This window comes from Eptatretus burgeri, chromosome 16 (assembly GCF_056783735.1).
Source record: "Eptatretus burgeri isolate ZD-2024b chromosome 16, Ebu_testis_v1, whole genome shotgun sequence".
Taxonomy (NCBI): domain Eukaryota; kingdom Metazoa; phylum Chordata; class Myxini; order Myxiniformes; family Myxinidae; genus Eptatretus; species Eptatretus burgeri.
The window spans coordinates 59190527-59206188 of NC_140976.1; the positions used below are offsets into that span (position 1 = coordinate 59190527).

The 15662-nt window shown below is 43.6% G+C and overlaps 1 protein-coding gene across 2 annotated transcripts in view; it reads left to right on the forward strand.

Annotated features, from left to right (window-relative positions):
* Positions 1-15662, forward strand: part of LOC147011136 (protein furry homolog-like) — a 173507-nt gene that overhangs the window by 13964 nt on the left and 143881 nt on the right. The window lies entirely within an intron of this gene.

The window sequence follows — 15662 nt, forward strand, 5'->3', positions numbered from 1 at the left end:
ACAAAGGTTATTTTACTTCCAACTTCAAATTGTATTTAAAATCATTTTGTTTAAAAGCGAGATCAGTATTGGTAATCTACACAGGCCGGTATCCATCACTATCGTGGATCGCCATGTCGGTACGACTATAAAGGATCACTATACTGGTAATCACATCCCACCGGTATGACTGATGCAGATTGCCATGTCAGTAATCTGCTCAGGCTTTCTAAAGCGCTTCCAATTCATATAAATATAACCAATTGGCAATTGCTTTAACAGGCTCAAATGAGCTAAGATCCTCGTCCTCTGAATGATGATGTCATAAAAACGAATATGACGTCATTGTGATGTATCAGGTTTGCGATAAATTATCTGTGCTAATGCCCGGCTTGATTCCCGCAAACAAAATTCAAACAGCTTGCCTAGTTTCAGAGATAATGGTATAGGTGATTTCCATTAGCGGTGATATTATGATGTCAACTTTTTTTCTCGGAAGAATTTCCAAAATCGGAGATGGTTACTGCCTGCGCATGGGCTTTCTGCATATACATGGCAAGATTCACGAAGATCCGATAAATTCTTGGTTGTGAAACAAAAAATGTCAAAAAATAGGAATGACGTCATAAAAATTGATACGACGTCATAGTGATGTATCATATGTGCGGCAATTCATCTCTGCTAATGCCCTGTTCGATTCCCGCAAACAGAATTTTAAAAACTTGCCTAGTTTCGGAGATAATTTTTTAGGCGATTTCCATTAGCGGAGATATTTTGACCTCATAACTTTTTTCTCGGAGGAATTTTCAAAATCGGAGATGGTTACTGTCTGCGCAGGGTATTTTTACATATATATGCCAAGTTTCAGGAAGTTTCGATGAAAACTGTAGGCTGTGAAACAAAAATGTCCACAAGAAGAAGATGAAGAACAACAATGTGGATAAGACTTGGAGATCCTCCACGAGGATCTAAAAACCGCCACGAGGGCAAAGAAAAACACAATTGCTTGTACAGAGCTCTGATGCTGAGGATTAAAAGTTAAAGCCTACTGTACTTGCTTCTTGGTATGTCTTGACGTCATATCTTTCAATGTTCCAGATGTAGCCAAGTCCATCAAAGCTTTTAAAATCATGTCGTCCACGTACGATATTTAAAGATTGTGAACATCTTTCTTCGATTTGCTGGTGATGTTCCGTTTTTTTGCTTGTTTGTTTCTTCTTTTTTTTTTTCCTTCAGTCTATCAGTATATTCAGAATTCCAATGCCGGTACATCGATGTGAAAATTATACCGGTATGTCGTATATCGCCGGACCCTATCGAGTAGAAACCAAGTTAATGGTGTCCAAATACAAATACAAATGCAGATTTACCAACATTTTCACAAGGCACCCGGGGCCGAAGACTCCAGTTCAACCATTGCTCATGGAACTGATCGAGGTGAAGGGATTTATGCCGGAGCAGGTTTTTAATGCTGAAGAGACAGGATTATTTTGGAAGAGGATGCCATGTTGTACCTTCCTCTCCAAGCAGGGAAGATCTGCTGTTTATCAAGGTGGCTAAGGATCATTTTACCCTTCTTCGATGCGGCAATGCAGCAGTTGACATCGTCATGCGCCCAATGATCCAACGACCATCGCAAGTTGTACGTCCACATCTTTCTAACCTACACCATCCTCGCTCTTGCAGCATCATTATCTACAAGCTTAGTCTTGTGTTTTCGATTAAGGCTCAGTACAGTACGACAGAGTACGTAATATGTTTACACTCACCCACCTCGCTGTTTTGGAATAGATTAAAAAGGTAAAACTCTTGTGTTTTTGTTTAATTTACACCGTATTTATTGTATTTTTGTGTTTATTTCTGGCTTCCATTGACCTTCCTCGATATTTTCTTGAAGTCCAGGAACCGATCCCCCCCTTTTCCTATTTGGCTTTGGTTTCCAGGATCGCTGTTTTAACTATTGTGGAATTTTCCAAGAACCTAACCCCTGCGATATTGGAGGGTTTCATATATATATATATATATATATATATATATATATATATATATATATATATATATATATATATATATATATATATATATATATATATATATATATATATATATATATATATATATATATATATATATATATATATATATGAGCCTGGTGTTGGCACAGTGGTTAGGGCAGCGGCTTGGGATCCAAAAGGTCCTGAGTTCAAGCCCCGTTGGGCCACTGAATTAATACACCAGGGGGTTGACTCAGCCTGTCATCCTTCCGAGGTCGGCGAAATGAGTACCAGTATACTGGGCCGGTATATACCCCGGTTAAAATAGGTGTACCATATCCCTGTGTCGTAAGAGCCGACCAGGGTTGCGTCAGGAAGGGCATCCGGCGTAAAACATGTGCCAAATCACTATGCGGATCATACGGATGATCCGCTGTGGCAACCCCTAACGGGAGCAGCCTAAAGAAGAAGAAGAAGAAGAAGAAGAAAGATATATATATATATATATATATATATATATATATATATATATATATATATATATATATATATATATATATATATATATATATATATATATATATATATATATATATATATATATATATATATATATATATACATGAGTGTGTGTTGATGAGTAATACCTCTTCTTTTTCCTGCAAAACAGGTAAAGATATTTGCATGAAACAGACACATATCAACATCAATCTTTATTCTAATGTGGTGCATATTTATTTCTCAACATAATCACCACTGGTGGTCCAAACATTTCCACCAACATTTGAGTGGGTTTGTGATGCCATTCCTGATAGAAATGTGTCCTGCTAACTTAGGCCAAAGTCACATTTGCTCTACGGCGAGGATACGGCGGCTGTACGCCCTCTGAATTGACAAACGTGCGGCGGCCGCAGAGTTTCTGAGGTGGCCTCGGTGGCCCTACGCCGTATGGCTATATTTTACAGGCCGTCGGGTGGCCGTGGAATTGTAGCACGGAGTTATAACTTTTTTCATTTCTACGTTCGCCGTCGCAATTCGACAAGCCGAAACAAAAGAACTGGTAAAAAAATAAATAAATAGATAACCCACTCGTTACTGTCGGTCTAGCCGCACTTTCGCCTTAGGGCCCCCCTGCGGTCGCCTTGCGGGCACCTTGCGTCTGCCTTGAAAATTATATGGCCGTCGCAGAAACGCCCAAAGGTCACCGTGCGACATCAAATCAAAGACCGTACGGCACCCCCAAGTTTTCGGTCTCCACAATTTCGAAATACCCCGTGTGGCTCCCCGAAAAATAAAAAAACTTATGTGACTGCTACATTGTGTGACCATGGAAATACTGTGGCCGCCTTATATTTGCTAGTGGCTGTAGATTTTGTAGACCCTACGGCTGCCGTGCCAAATGTGACTTAGGCCATAACCAGCACATCACAGTGGCCTTGACATCATCATCGGAAGAAAAAATGTTCTCAACGAAGGTGTTAAGTTTGGGGAAGAGATGGAAATCTGATTGAGCCACTTCAGGGCTGGTGATCCTTTGTGTCGGTACTCCATTGACCGTCTCTTACTCTGGATTGTAATGGTGTACCCAATTCTCATCTCCAATCATTTCCAGCCAGTCATCCTGACTCATCTCCAGCGCTTCAATCTTCACTGCACTGAAATTGTCGTGCTGTCCTCTGCCATCTTGACCAACGTAGAACTGAGACATCTAGTATCAGAATCGTGAAACTTCGCACCCAGTGGTGGGAAGAACTAATTTGCAGCACTCCGCTTTGTTTCATTCGAATATCTTTACCTAGTTTGGAGAAAAAGAAGGAGACATTACTTTTCACCATGCTTTCGTATATAGGGACATCACCACGATGTTTTTATTTTTTTTATTACTTCTAAGGATGAGGACTATACCCTCTCGTAGACATCACAATTACAACACGCATACAAATCATCCTTCCATACCCAAGCTTCCAGTCCTGCTAACATCCATGTACCACTCTGTCTGCTCTTCAATAAGGCTATTTGTATTTATAATAACTAAATCAGAATTTCGAGGCATTTGCAAAGATTAATTCTGTAATTATAAATGGAAGCTGTGACTGGTTTTCATGTCGGAAATTGTGTGCATTCTGTTTGAACAATTCTATTGTCTGAAACACCCACTGAATAACCCACTGAAAAGTGCACATGATATGGTTGTGGTTGTGGTTTTTTTCATAATTGTTATTATTTTTAAGTGGGATAAAAATGGAATTTGCCTCCGGCTGGGATTAGTGTTTCTCTTGTGGAATATGGCCAATCTAAATTTGAATTGGTGTTTCTATTTGTCAGTGTTTTGTGGACAACTTTTAGGAAAGTTTTATTCGTTGCTCACAATCCTGCTTGAGCATTCACAGTCGGTGTTGTGACCTTTCCACTCAGTAAGTTGATTGTGGTTTTCATTTTTGGTGCTGAACTGTGACCCATTTGAGGTTTTTTTTTCAAGCACTGAGTAAATTTTTCTGCTTCCTTGGTGACTAAGCATGCAAAGTTCTCTTATTAATCATCCTCCCATTAATTACATTCTCATGCCCTTTTGCTCTTTTTGCCCATGGGAAACGTGTGATCATCTTTCACATAAATTTTTAGCTTTCCTTTTTGGACTGCTGGATAGTTTATTTATTTATTTGTTTCTTCACCAGCTTCTTTGTTATATTTTTATTTATTCGTATGCAGCCTTCGGCTGCATCATTTTTCTCTGCGGGTGTGACAATGCTACTGATGCAATGCCCCCTGTTGCCAATAAGCTTGTACTCATTTTGTCAACCTCCGAAGGATGACTGACTGAGTTAACCCATCTGGTGTTTATTCAATGAAAAAAACAGGGGCTTGAACCCAAGATCCTAAGATCTTACGCCAACACCATGGCCTATCTTGTTTGTTGTCCTGGAAGATACTTTGTAGAAGCAATTAAGATGTTTAGCTGCAACTGCATTTTAAAAAAAGAGATCTGTTGGGTCCACCAGCAATTTGTTTTTGTGCAACTTCTTTTGGTTTTTTTTTTGGAGAGAAATCCGATTTGTAAGAATTTTTTTGGTCCATATTTGTTGGATCTGTTAAAAAGAAAAAAAAAATTGGTTTTGTTTAAAGGTAATATATATATATTTTTTAAAAAGCAGAAAAAGTTTGGAAATATGCCCATGTCACTTCCTTATCCAAGATGAGGTATGGATCATTCCTGTACATTGCACAGTTATTGTGTGTGTGTGTGTGTGTGTGTGTGTGTGTGTGTGTGTGTGTGTGTGTGTGTGTGTGTGTGTGTGTGTGTGTGTGTGTGTGTGTGTGTGTGTGTGTGTGTTTGATGTACATTTGGAAAGCCTGATTTTTATGTCAGGACAACGATATGGAATGAACAACAAACTATAGCTTACGGCGGTGTTTTCAAGGTGAAAGTGAAAGGTCCCCCCCTTAAAAACTCACCTAAATCGAGTTGAGGAAATTCAAAACCATTGATTGCAAAAGACAAAAGTTGCCAGTAAACTGATGAGACCACATAAGACAGCACTGCGCCAAAGTAGAGAGTCATACAAAGTCAACCCCTTAGCATGTTGTAATATGATTGTTTTGATGTCCACCATAATCATGTCCAGTAAACAAGCTCATGCGGTAATCCGATTTACCATGTTATCCGTTAAGATACCTCAAAACAGGTGAGCGTTTTCATGTTTCATCTGCTATACTAAAAAAATAGAATATGTTTGTTTGTATGTGTGTTTGTTTGTGTGTTTGTTCATCCTTTATAGGCGGCCGAACCGTTGGATGGAACGAGATGAAACTTGGCATGAGTGATCCTTGGGACATGAGAACGGACATGGAGGGGGGGGGGGGCGGTCAAGTTCAAGGTCAAAGGTCACGGGGTCAAGGTCACCGGGTAACTTCAATTTCTCAATTTCATCCTATCGAGACGGGACCAACGCCATTCGACAGATAATCAAAATTAAATGACACAGTTGATTGACGACATTCACTTCCGACTTCCGGTTTTCGAGTTATGACGTCATAAATTGACTAAAACGTCAATTTTTCATGTTTGTTTGTCCTTTATAGATGGCCAAACCGTTGGATGGAATGAGATGAAACTTGGCATATGTGATCCTTGGGAACGGACATAAGGGGGTCAAGGTCAAGGTCAAAGGTCACGGGATCAAGGTCACCGGATAACGTCAATTTCTTCCGATCGAGACGGGACCAACGCCATTCAACAGATAACTGTACCCGCCCATGGGCGGGTACTTTGCTAGTGTTTACCTAAAAAAATAGAAGTATTATCTGGTGTTAAAAATAAATATACAAATAAATAATAATAATGATTTGCAGTTGGCTCTGGTTGAGGGGAAAAGATGCAAAAGCACTTTTGAACAACAAAACGGTTATTTTACTCGACAGCGTGATGCCTTTCCAACGCCACTGGTTTGTATTGGCATTGAACAACACGGACATGGCCACCACTGGGAATTATATATTTGATAGCACTGTTGTTAACTTCCTAACAAACATTGTAAGCATATGGATATGAGTATGCATCATAAATAATTATCAAAATGAAAATGTATTTTTTGTTTGGTTGTTTTTTTCACCGAACACAGCAAACTGTGTAGAAACGACAGTCTCATCATTCCCTTCTTCATGGGTATTTCCTTTCAATTGATTAATTAATTATAATTGAATTAATGAACTATTATTATTATCATCGATACGATAAGAGCGGTGTTTGTCTGTTTGTCTGCCTATCTCTGTCTTTCTCGCCATTGTTCTCTCAGATGGCCAAATGGATCTTCGTCGCTCTCAAGGGTTCATCAGTGAGTGCCAGGGATTGTTTTAGGGGGTGGGGGGAACTTTTGAAAATTAAAAAAAAACTTTTGGGATTAAAAAAAAATCTCTTTTGTGCCGAAGCTTTTGTATCTTTGTAAAAGGTAATATTAAATGATCTCCAAGACCCCATTCTTTAGTGGGTGTAAGGAAGTGTTTTCTGCCCCCACCAAAAAAATTTTTAAAACAAAATTTGATTTCTTCAAAATGCCAACAGGATTGGAACAGCACCGGGCAATGCCGGGTACCCCTGCTCGTGGATATACATTCATATATATTATATATACGATTATTCAACTTTGAACATTCTTCGTCTCATACCTCATTTTATGTTCTTTGGATTGCTGTGTTGTATTTCCTGGAGTTCACACAGTTGAGGTTTTTAAACTTTGTTCCTGAACAGCTTTAACTGCTGCATATATATTACTAATAGGTCCAATATGAGGAGGATTGTGCTGATGTTTCATCAACTCAAAATGCTGTTCAACACCCACATTAAACTCTTAAGTGTGGTTCAAATAAAAAGCAAGAGTGACAACAGCTGCCATTCATAGAGCGTACTTAAACGAAGCAGTCTTTCATGAAGATCTCGTAATCAAACTGAAGACTTGCAATATAACCTTGTTGTTGGTCGAGTCACCACCGAGCTGTCTTGTTGCGAGTTGAATTTTTCAATCCACACTGTCACTGTAATTCGAAACTGTAATGTTGGTGTCCTTCCAGCAGGGGGTGAGGTATCCCCGAGTAGGTTTTCCTTCCTGCTGCCCTTTCTTCATTCAGTTTAAGTTGCAAGTCCAGGAGAGAGGTTGAACCTTGAGTCATTCAGAATTACCTTCTGTAACAAGGGAAGAGAATACGAATTGACCACAGTGAGTGGGCTAGCATCAGATATAGATGACTCCAGGTGGGGCAGGCAGATTATCCCACTGAAAGTCATTAGTGAGCCAGCTGAGTTTTTCCTGAAAATATAGTACTGGCACAGTAGTGCTGAAACTAGAATGGAGAACTAGTCTTGATCATGAAGTCCAGCATTGGTTGTTCAGCAGCAAACAGGAAGCACAATGGATGGAATCGACAACGTTTATTGAGGTATGCTGACCACCGTGGGAATCAAGGAGAAGCTGATGTTTCTGGCATTAACCCTTTGTCTGAGCAAAAGAGCAACACCCTCAACAGCCTGCTTTTACTTCCATTTAAGGAGAATGCCTGAATCAAAGCTTGTTTCACACGGTGGTTAGAATACCTGTATCAACGTTGTGTTTATTCCATCTATAGTTGTGAAACTAACTCGACTCCCTGAAGATTAGCATCCAAATCCATGATGCTGCTTCCTTCAGCTGGATTTTAAACAACAACCTCTGGGCTGTCGGTCAAATGTCCCCACCAATGCTGTATGAGTGTTTAACGTTTAGTTACAAAAATAGATTAATATGAAAACGTTTCATGCTTATGGCTCTTGATTTGTACAGAAATGTTCAATCTGTTGCTGCTTTGAGAAGCATCACAGGAGCTCAGTGGAACTTTGGCAGACAAAAGAAAGATTCTAACGTATGGCCTGACTCTGCTCTACCAGAAAGACTTGTACTTGCGTGAATCCAGCTGCTGGGTTTTTTGGTGTGTGTGTGTGTGTGTGTGTGTGTGTGTGTGTGTGTGTGTGTGTGTGTGTGTGTGTGTGTGTGTGTGTGTGTGTGTGTGTGTGTGTGTGTGTGTGTGTGCGTGCGTGCGTGCGTGCGTGCGTGCGTGCGTGCGTGTGTGCGTGTGTGCGTGTGTGTGCGCGCGTGTGTGCGTGTGTGTGTGTGCGCGCGCGCTTCTGGGAACCCCATCCCTCCAAAGCAATAGCAACCATCATTCAGCGATCCATAGACAGTTATTCCATTCATATACGTTCAGATAGTCCCTTCCCTTTTGTCTAGCGGGACAACGGGACAGTGCGTTGTGTGGATCTTGTAGTTAGGTCTGATTTTATATCTCCATCTTCATTCCTACTCTTTTCCTCTTCTTCCTGAAATAAATCAAAACAGGCACTGCACTCAGACAGCCGCCTGCAAAAACTGCAGCCACACACTCAACGTATGCGTCTTCGCAAAGGCCAACCATAGAAGCAAACAATAAACAACCTCCCCCCACTGTACAGGGCGCACGAGGTGTGTTCTTTTCAACCCATTTCTGCATTTAATAATTATATCTATCTTCTTCTTCATCTCAACTCTACATACATAATTATATCCAAACTTTTCCCTCAATTCCCTGACACACATCAGGGTTGGCATCGTGCATCCCACCGCCTTTGAGAACTATGAACACTATACTCGATGGCGGGCGGACCTGCGCGCTGGCCACGTGCTTAATGGCGGATCCGCGTGCACTCTACGAGCAATGCTCGATGGCGGGTGCACCTGCGTGCTGACCACGCGTACAATGGCGGAGTCGTGCGCATCCTGTGATACTTTATCGTCGTACAGAACGGGGCATGAGTAACACACATCTTTGGTCAGGTCTGCGCATAGGGTTACAATAACTTCTTGCCATCGGTCTTTGCTAACCACAACGGCAACAAATGTCTCCCGCGGACGGCAGACATCCTCCCGCACCTCTGCCTCGATGCAGCTGCTACCAGGCAGAGGCATGCTGTGCGGCCGGATCGTTCAGGCCACGTGGTGCACCATGGAGCAGGCACATTGACCAGTGCCAACCGCGGGTCGCCGGGACACGGCACGGGTTTCGGTGCAAAGCGATTCATGTCGCGGTGCTCGGGGCGAGATGATTCCGCAGCTTGGAAACATCTGGATGGAAGTGAAGTGGAGCCACTTCCGGTCATGGCGGCCGGCCTGTGTGCTGACCAGGGCCCAACCAGAGCTCGCGATTCGGGTGATGACACATCGCTTCGGGTCATCGTCCCCGCCCCGCACCACCGCATGTATAAAAGGACGGGTCGCGGGGCAGCGGGGGGAGTAGTCGTCGTCGTTCCTGGTGTGTTGTTTCTACTCGTCGTTCTTGGTGTATCGTTCCTGCCCATCGTTCCTTTCTTCATTCCTGACGGCTCGTTCTGTCTGGCTTGGGATCGACAACGGACCCATTCTCCTGCTGGCTCCGCCCTTCTTTACCAATTTACCTGCTGCCTCCGCCTCTCTCTCCACCCATTGACTTTTGGAAACACCCAAGTCCTTCCCTTCATGCCTGACGATAGCGTCTCATTCTCTGGACCGATGCTAGCTGCACGAAGTGCCACAAAGCAAGAGACGACGTGCAAGCTGTCAGGGAGGTATCGCCCAGCAGAGCATCCCCCAAAAAACGTATTTGTGGCCCCCTCAGGCAATCGTGCAAGGTATTGAAAGATAGCCTCATCTCCTCTCCTTTTTCTCTTCATCAAGGTGTGTGTGTTTGTGCGTGCGTGTGTGCGTGTGTGCGTGCGTGCCCTGGCGCCTGTCCTCCTTTATGTTAAGATTGTACAACAATTATATTGGGATAACTGTGTTTTCTTCTGTAAGTTGCTTGTATATTGCTGCACCTCTCATTTCTTCCTATTCCTGCTACAGACAACAATAAAAGCTATATTCACAGTGCCACATATCTTTCCTTGCCTACCTGTTAATAAATCCCTTTGTGGAAATGTTCCCTGCTCATTTTCATCTTTTCTTTCATTGATCCAGCATGGTCTGTATCCTAATTAGCTGGGACTTTATTCCCAATGATCCGTTCCTTTTTGCCGTTACGTCCTTGGCAGTGTTACTCGGCTGCATTCAATCTAGTAAAGTGATCCGGTTCGGCCAAGGCGTACCGAGGGCATGTTCCCCGGTAATTAAATCACCTGATTTAATTAGGTAATCCGGTTAACCCATAGACGGGAGGACTCGAGATCAACAAAATATATTGTGGACAGGGGACCGGTGGCGAGAGTGACCGCTAGGTGGGGGAAGTTACGTCGTCTCCCACCAGACTCCTGGAATTGTAGGCCGTCGCTCATGGATAATTCCGTGAGGCGGCGGGTCGCTTAACCGACTGTGGACGCCAATACCTCAACCGCGTAGCGTAGGGTCTTTTTGTCTGGAACCAATTTACCTAATTAACCACGCGGTGTCATATACCGGGAATCATGCCCTCGGTACTCCTTGCCCGATCCGGATCGCACTACCAACCACCTTTCCGGATCGGATGCAGCCGACTCACTTTCTCTCTCAAGACGACTCACTTTCCAGCTCACCCGACTCCTTTGAACAAGTGGTGTCGTAATTCGTGGATCTCCCTCAGCAGGAGGGGCCTTGGTGAAGCCGACGTCACTGTTTGCCCTGATTGGACGGGGCTTCCATGGGGCTGCCCTTTCTGGGCGGTGTTTCGGCCATACCGGGAAGCCCGCCCACTCCGCGTGTGTTCGGACTCGCCAAAAAGGTACAACACAAAGATTCTGCCTCGGAAGCGAGTCGCCGGTTAGGTGAATAGACAAACGCGCGCTTGTTCAGCCCATGCGAGAGTTTCAAGCGAGATGAAGATGCGAGCGGGCAGAGGGTACCGTGGGTCGTCGTGGATGGGATATAATGATTTATTAATCTAACTAAAAAAACATCGCAACGCACTCCAGTGTCTTCCCACTACACACAAGGAGAGGTTCTATCTGCACATATACTTAACGGAATAACTGACTTTGGGACAACTGTATGTTTGTATGCATACGGTTCCAAGAACCATAACAAAAAAAAAAATATATATATATATATCTATCTACACATATTGAGTTGGGGGGGGGGCTATCTCGGGTTCCCACCAGACTTCCCAGAATTGCAGGCCGTCACACACGGATGACGCGGTGGGTCGCTAACCGACCGTGAACGCCAATAACTTAACCAAGTGACTTGGAGTCCTCCGTCTTGTTGATTCGGTTACCTAAAAATATCCATGTGGTCTAATTACCAGGGAACACGCCCTCGGTTCACCTTGTCCGAACCGGATCACTTTACCGGATCAGATGCAGCCGAGCGACACTGCAAAGGACGTACGGGCTCAAAGGAACGAATTGTTGGGAATAAAGTCCCGGCTAAGTTAGGATAAGGACCATGCTGAATCGATGAAAGAATAGACAAAAAGGAGCTGGGAACATTTCCACAAAGGTTTATTACAGGCAGGTGAGGAAAGGTATGTGGCACAGTTAATGTTGTTGTCTGTAGCAGGAATAGCAAGAAAAGTGAAAGGTGTGGCAATATACAAGCAACTTATAAAAGCAGACGCAGAGCAGAGTTATCCCGATATAATTATTGTACACTCTTAACTTACCGAGGACAGGCACCAAGACACACACACACACACACACACACACACACACACACACACACACACACACACACACACACACACACACACACACACACACACACACACACACACACACACACACACACACACACACACACACATCTCGATGAAGAGAAAAAGGAGAGGAGATGAGGCTAACGGTCTCTCAATACCTTGCCCGATCGTGCCATCAATACGTTTTGGGGATGGGGGGGGGTGGTGGGAGGGGGGAGTGCTCCTCTGGGCGATACCTCCCTGACAGCTGGCGCATCATGTCTTGCTTCATGCAGCAAGCGTCGGTCCAGAGCATGAGATGCGACCGCTGGGCATGCAGGGAGGGACTTGGGTGGAGTCAAAAGCCAATGTGTGGAGAGAGAGGCAGAGTCCAAAGCAAGTAGGCGGAGAAGTGATGAAGAAGGCTGAGCCAGCAACGAGTTGGTGAAGAAGGCGGAGCCAGCAGGCGAATGGTTGAAGATGAATTCCAGGCCAAGACGAGCAAGATTAATCGACAGAACTGAGTGAGCAGGAATGATGACACACAGACGACTCGAACGACAACGATGACTACTCTGGAAACATGACGACTACTCTCCCACTGCCCCGCGACCCGTCCTTTTATAGATCCAGTGGTGCGGGGCGGGGGCGACGACCCGAAGCGGTCGTCACCCGAATCAGGCGCTCTGGTTGGGCCCCGGCCAGCACACGAGCCAGCCACCATGACCTGAAGTGACTCCACTTCACTTCTGGCCAGATGGTTCCAAGCTGCGGAATCGTCTCGCTCCAAACCCTGTGCTGTGCCCTGGCGACCTGCGGTTGGCGCTGCTCAATCTGCCTGCTCCATGGTGCACCACGCGGCCTGAGTGATCTGGCCGCACAACATGCCTCTGCCTGGTAGCAGCTGCATCATGGCGGAGGTGCGGGAGGATGTCTGCCCTCTGCGGGAGACATTTGTTGCCATCGTGGTGAGTGAAGACCGATGGTAAGATGTTATTGTAACCCATGCGCAGACCCAACCAAAGATGTGGGTTATTTGTGCCCCATTCTGGACAATGATAAAGTATCATAGGCTGCGCGCGACTCCGCCATTATACACATGGTGAGCGTATGGGTCCGCCCGCCATCAAGCATGCCCCATACAGTGCGATGATAAACCACCCCAGGGCGTGCGTGTGTCCACCGCCCTGATCCGTGTCATGAATTCAGGGAAAAGATTGGAAGAGAGGATAGACACAAGTATTAAATGGGGATTCACATTGGAAGGAGATAGATATAATTATTATATGGGGATTTGGAAATGGGTTGGAAAGGGTACGGCCACGTGCGCTTTGCAAGTTATAAACATTTAGGGTGACGTTTCTTCCATCTCCTCGGTACGTGTTTCGTGCAGTGTTGGTGTCGTGTTGGGTGCGCTTTCTGTCCAGTGGGCGGAAATTACCGCTGCACGTGTGTTTGGCAGGCTGTTATTTCTGCAGAGGAGTGTCCAGTGTAATGCCTGCTTGGCCTTCGCTCAGGATCCATCTCAGTGCGAAGGGCGCACGTGGTTGGGATTTACCTCAGGAATAAGAGTAGAAAAAGAATAGGAATGAGTGCAGAGATTTACTCAGACCTTGCTATGAAGTTTATACAACGCACTGTCCCGTTGTCCTGCTAGACCAAAGGGAAGGGTCTGTCTGAACGTCTATTAATGGAATAACTGTCTCGGGACCACTGTATGATGGTTGCTATTGCTTTGGAGGGATGCTGCTCCCAGAACCGCAACACCATTTTCTATATATATATATATATATATATATATATATATATATATATATATATATATATATATATATATATATATATATATATATATATATATATAGATATGCATATTTATCGTTCATTCTTCGATATCCTATGATCGACACGCCCTGGTGAGGGTCTGCATTGTTAAATGCTCAGTTTTGTTTCAAATGTTCCCTTTTTCAGAATAACTTTCAAAGAATATGTTAAAGTTAACTTTTGCTTCCCATAAATATCTATGAATGATGCAACTTTTATGTTATACAGTTGATGGTGGTGGTACTTTCTCCAGCACTTTTCAGCTTTATGTTTTAGCTGTGACAGAGAGAGAGACAGAGACAGAGACAGAGACAGAGAGACACTTTCATTGCCTTGTCTTTGGTACTTTTGTAAATACTAGAACATTACCCATGGGGTGATTCTGGAGTCTAGATAATAATGTCATCCATATCCATCGGTCTAACCCTATTATTCCTTTGAATGACATTGCTTTAGTTTAGATTTGTGCGCAGAACAATAATTTGACATGTACATTAATTTTATCATTCATTCAGGCGTGCGTGCGTGCGTGCATGCACGCTGCTTGCTTCCAGTCTATATATAACCTTGCGACCTCAAGTTGTTTTTGTTTTTTGTGGGGGTTTTTTTTCCCCCCTTCTCTCTTATGAAAGTCTTTCCAGTTATCTATCTTTTTACAGAATGTTGTTCTCATGGAGAGATTGGTAATTAAGGAACCCTTCCCCCCTAAATAACTAAATCAGGACAAAAGCCAAAACCGCAGCTGTTAATTTTCCATGTGCAACAACGTTTTTGGTAACTAATGAACCCGTGGCAGCAAAAGGTGAAATTGAAGATCCAAAAAATATAATTTCACACCATCAGTTTGGATTCTGCCCGTCACTCAACTATTAACATGCTTATTTGTTATTCATGGTTGGAGTTCCGAAATCTCAAAACGAGAGGTCAGGAGGACCATCTCTGGACATAATCGGGCATTTGCCAATCTGGCATTCTGCTCTGTTTGCTAAGCTTGTTGACTGGCATATCAGGCCACTTCCATACCTGGCTTTCTGCCTTCCTTCACCTGCACAGTGAACACATTACTATTAGTGGAACCCTCTCCTCTCTCCCAAGGATTTTATGACCCGAGGCAGTCTTCGGCCCAGTCTTGTTCCTCATTTATGTAAATTATCTTTCCGCTGCTTCTCTTCTCTTTTTTTATAAGTGTCATACTGTAGCCCATCCTTCTGCCAGGCAGACAACAGCTGCATCTCACTCTCACTCCTCACTCCTCACTCTCTAAATTATTTCGACTCTGTTAAATGGAACATGTCCTTTAATCCTGGAAAGTCATTTCAAAAACATCGTCGAACAAGCTCTCCTAATTATTTCCATGGTCAACCGTTGGAAGAGATTTAGTCTCTTATACTTCCAGGCCACACCATCAGCCATGACTCGTCCTGGATTGACCACGTTGCAACTCTGGCTTCCAAAACCAGCCGCAAACTGGGAATCGTCTGCCGTTCAGTCAATCCTTAAAACACATGAACGTCACACAACCTGCAAGGAAATTTCTCCATATCTGAATTGAGGACTCCTCTCGTTCCCCCTCTCCCATTCCTTGGGAAGCATGTGAGACTCATACATTTGTACAAAATTAACATTTTTTTTAAAGTTGTCGTGTGTCTTCTCCCTATAAAATGCTCAAATGTTTATTTTAAAGTAAATTTGTTTTCAAAAATGTTCAAAACCAAATAGTAAAAAAAAAAAACATAGTCTTTGAGA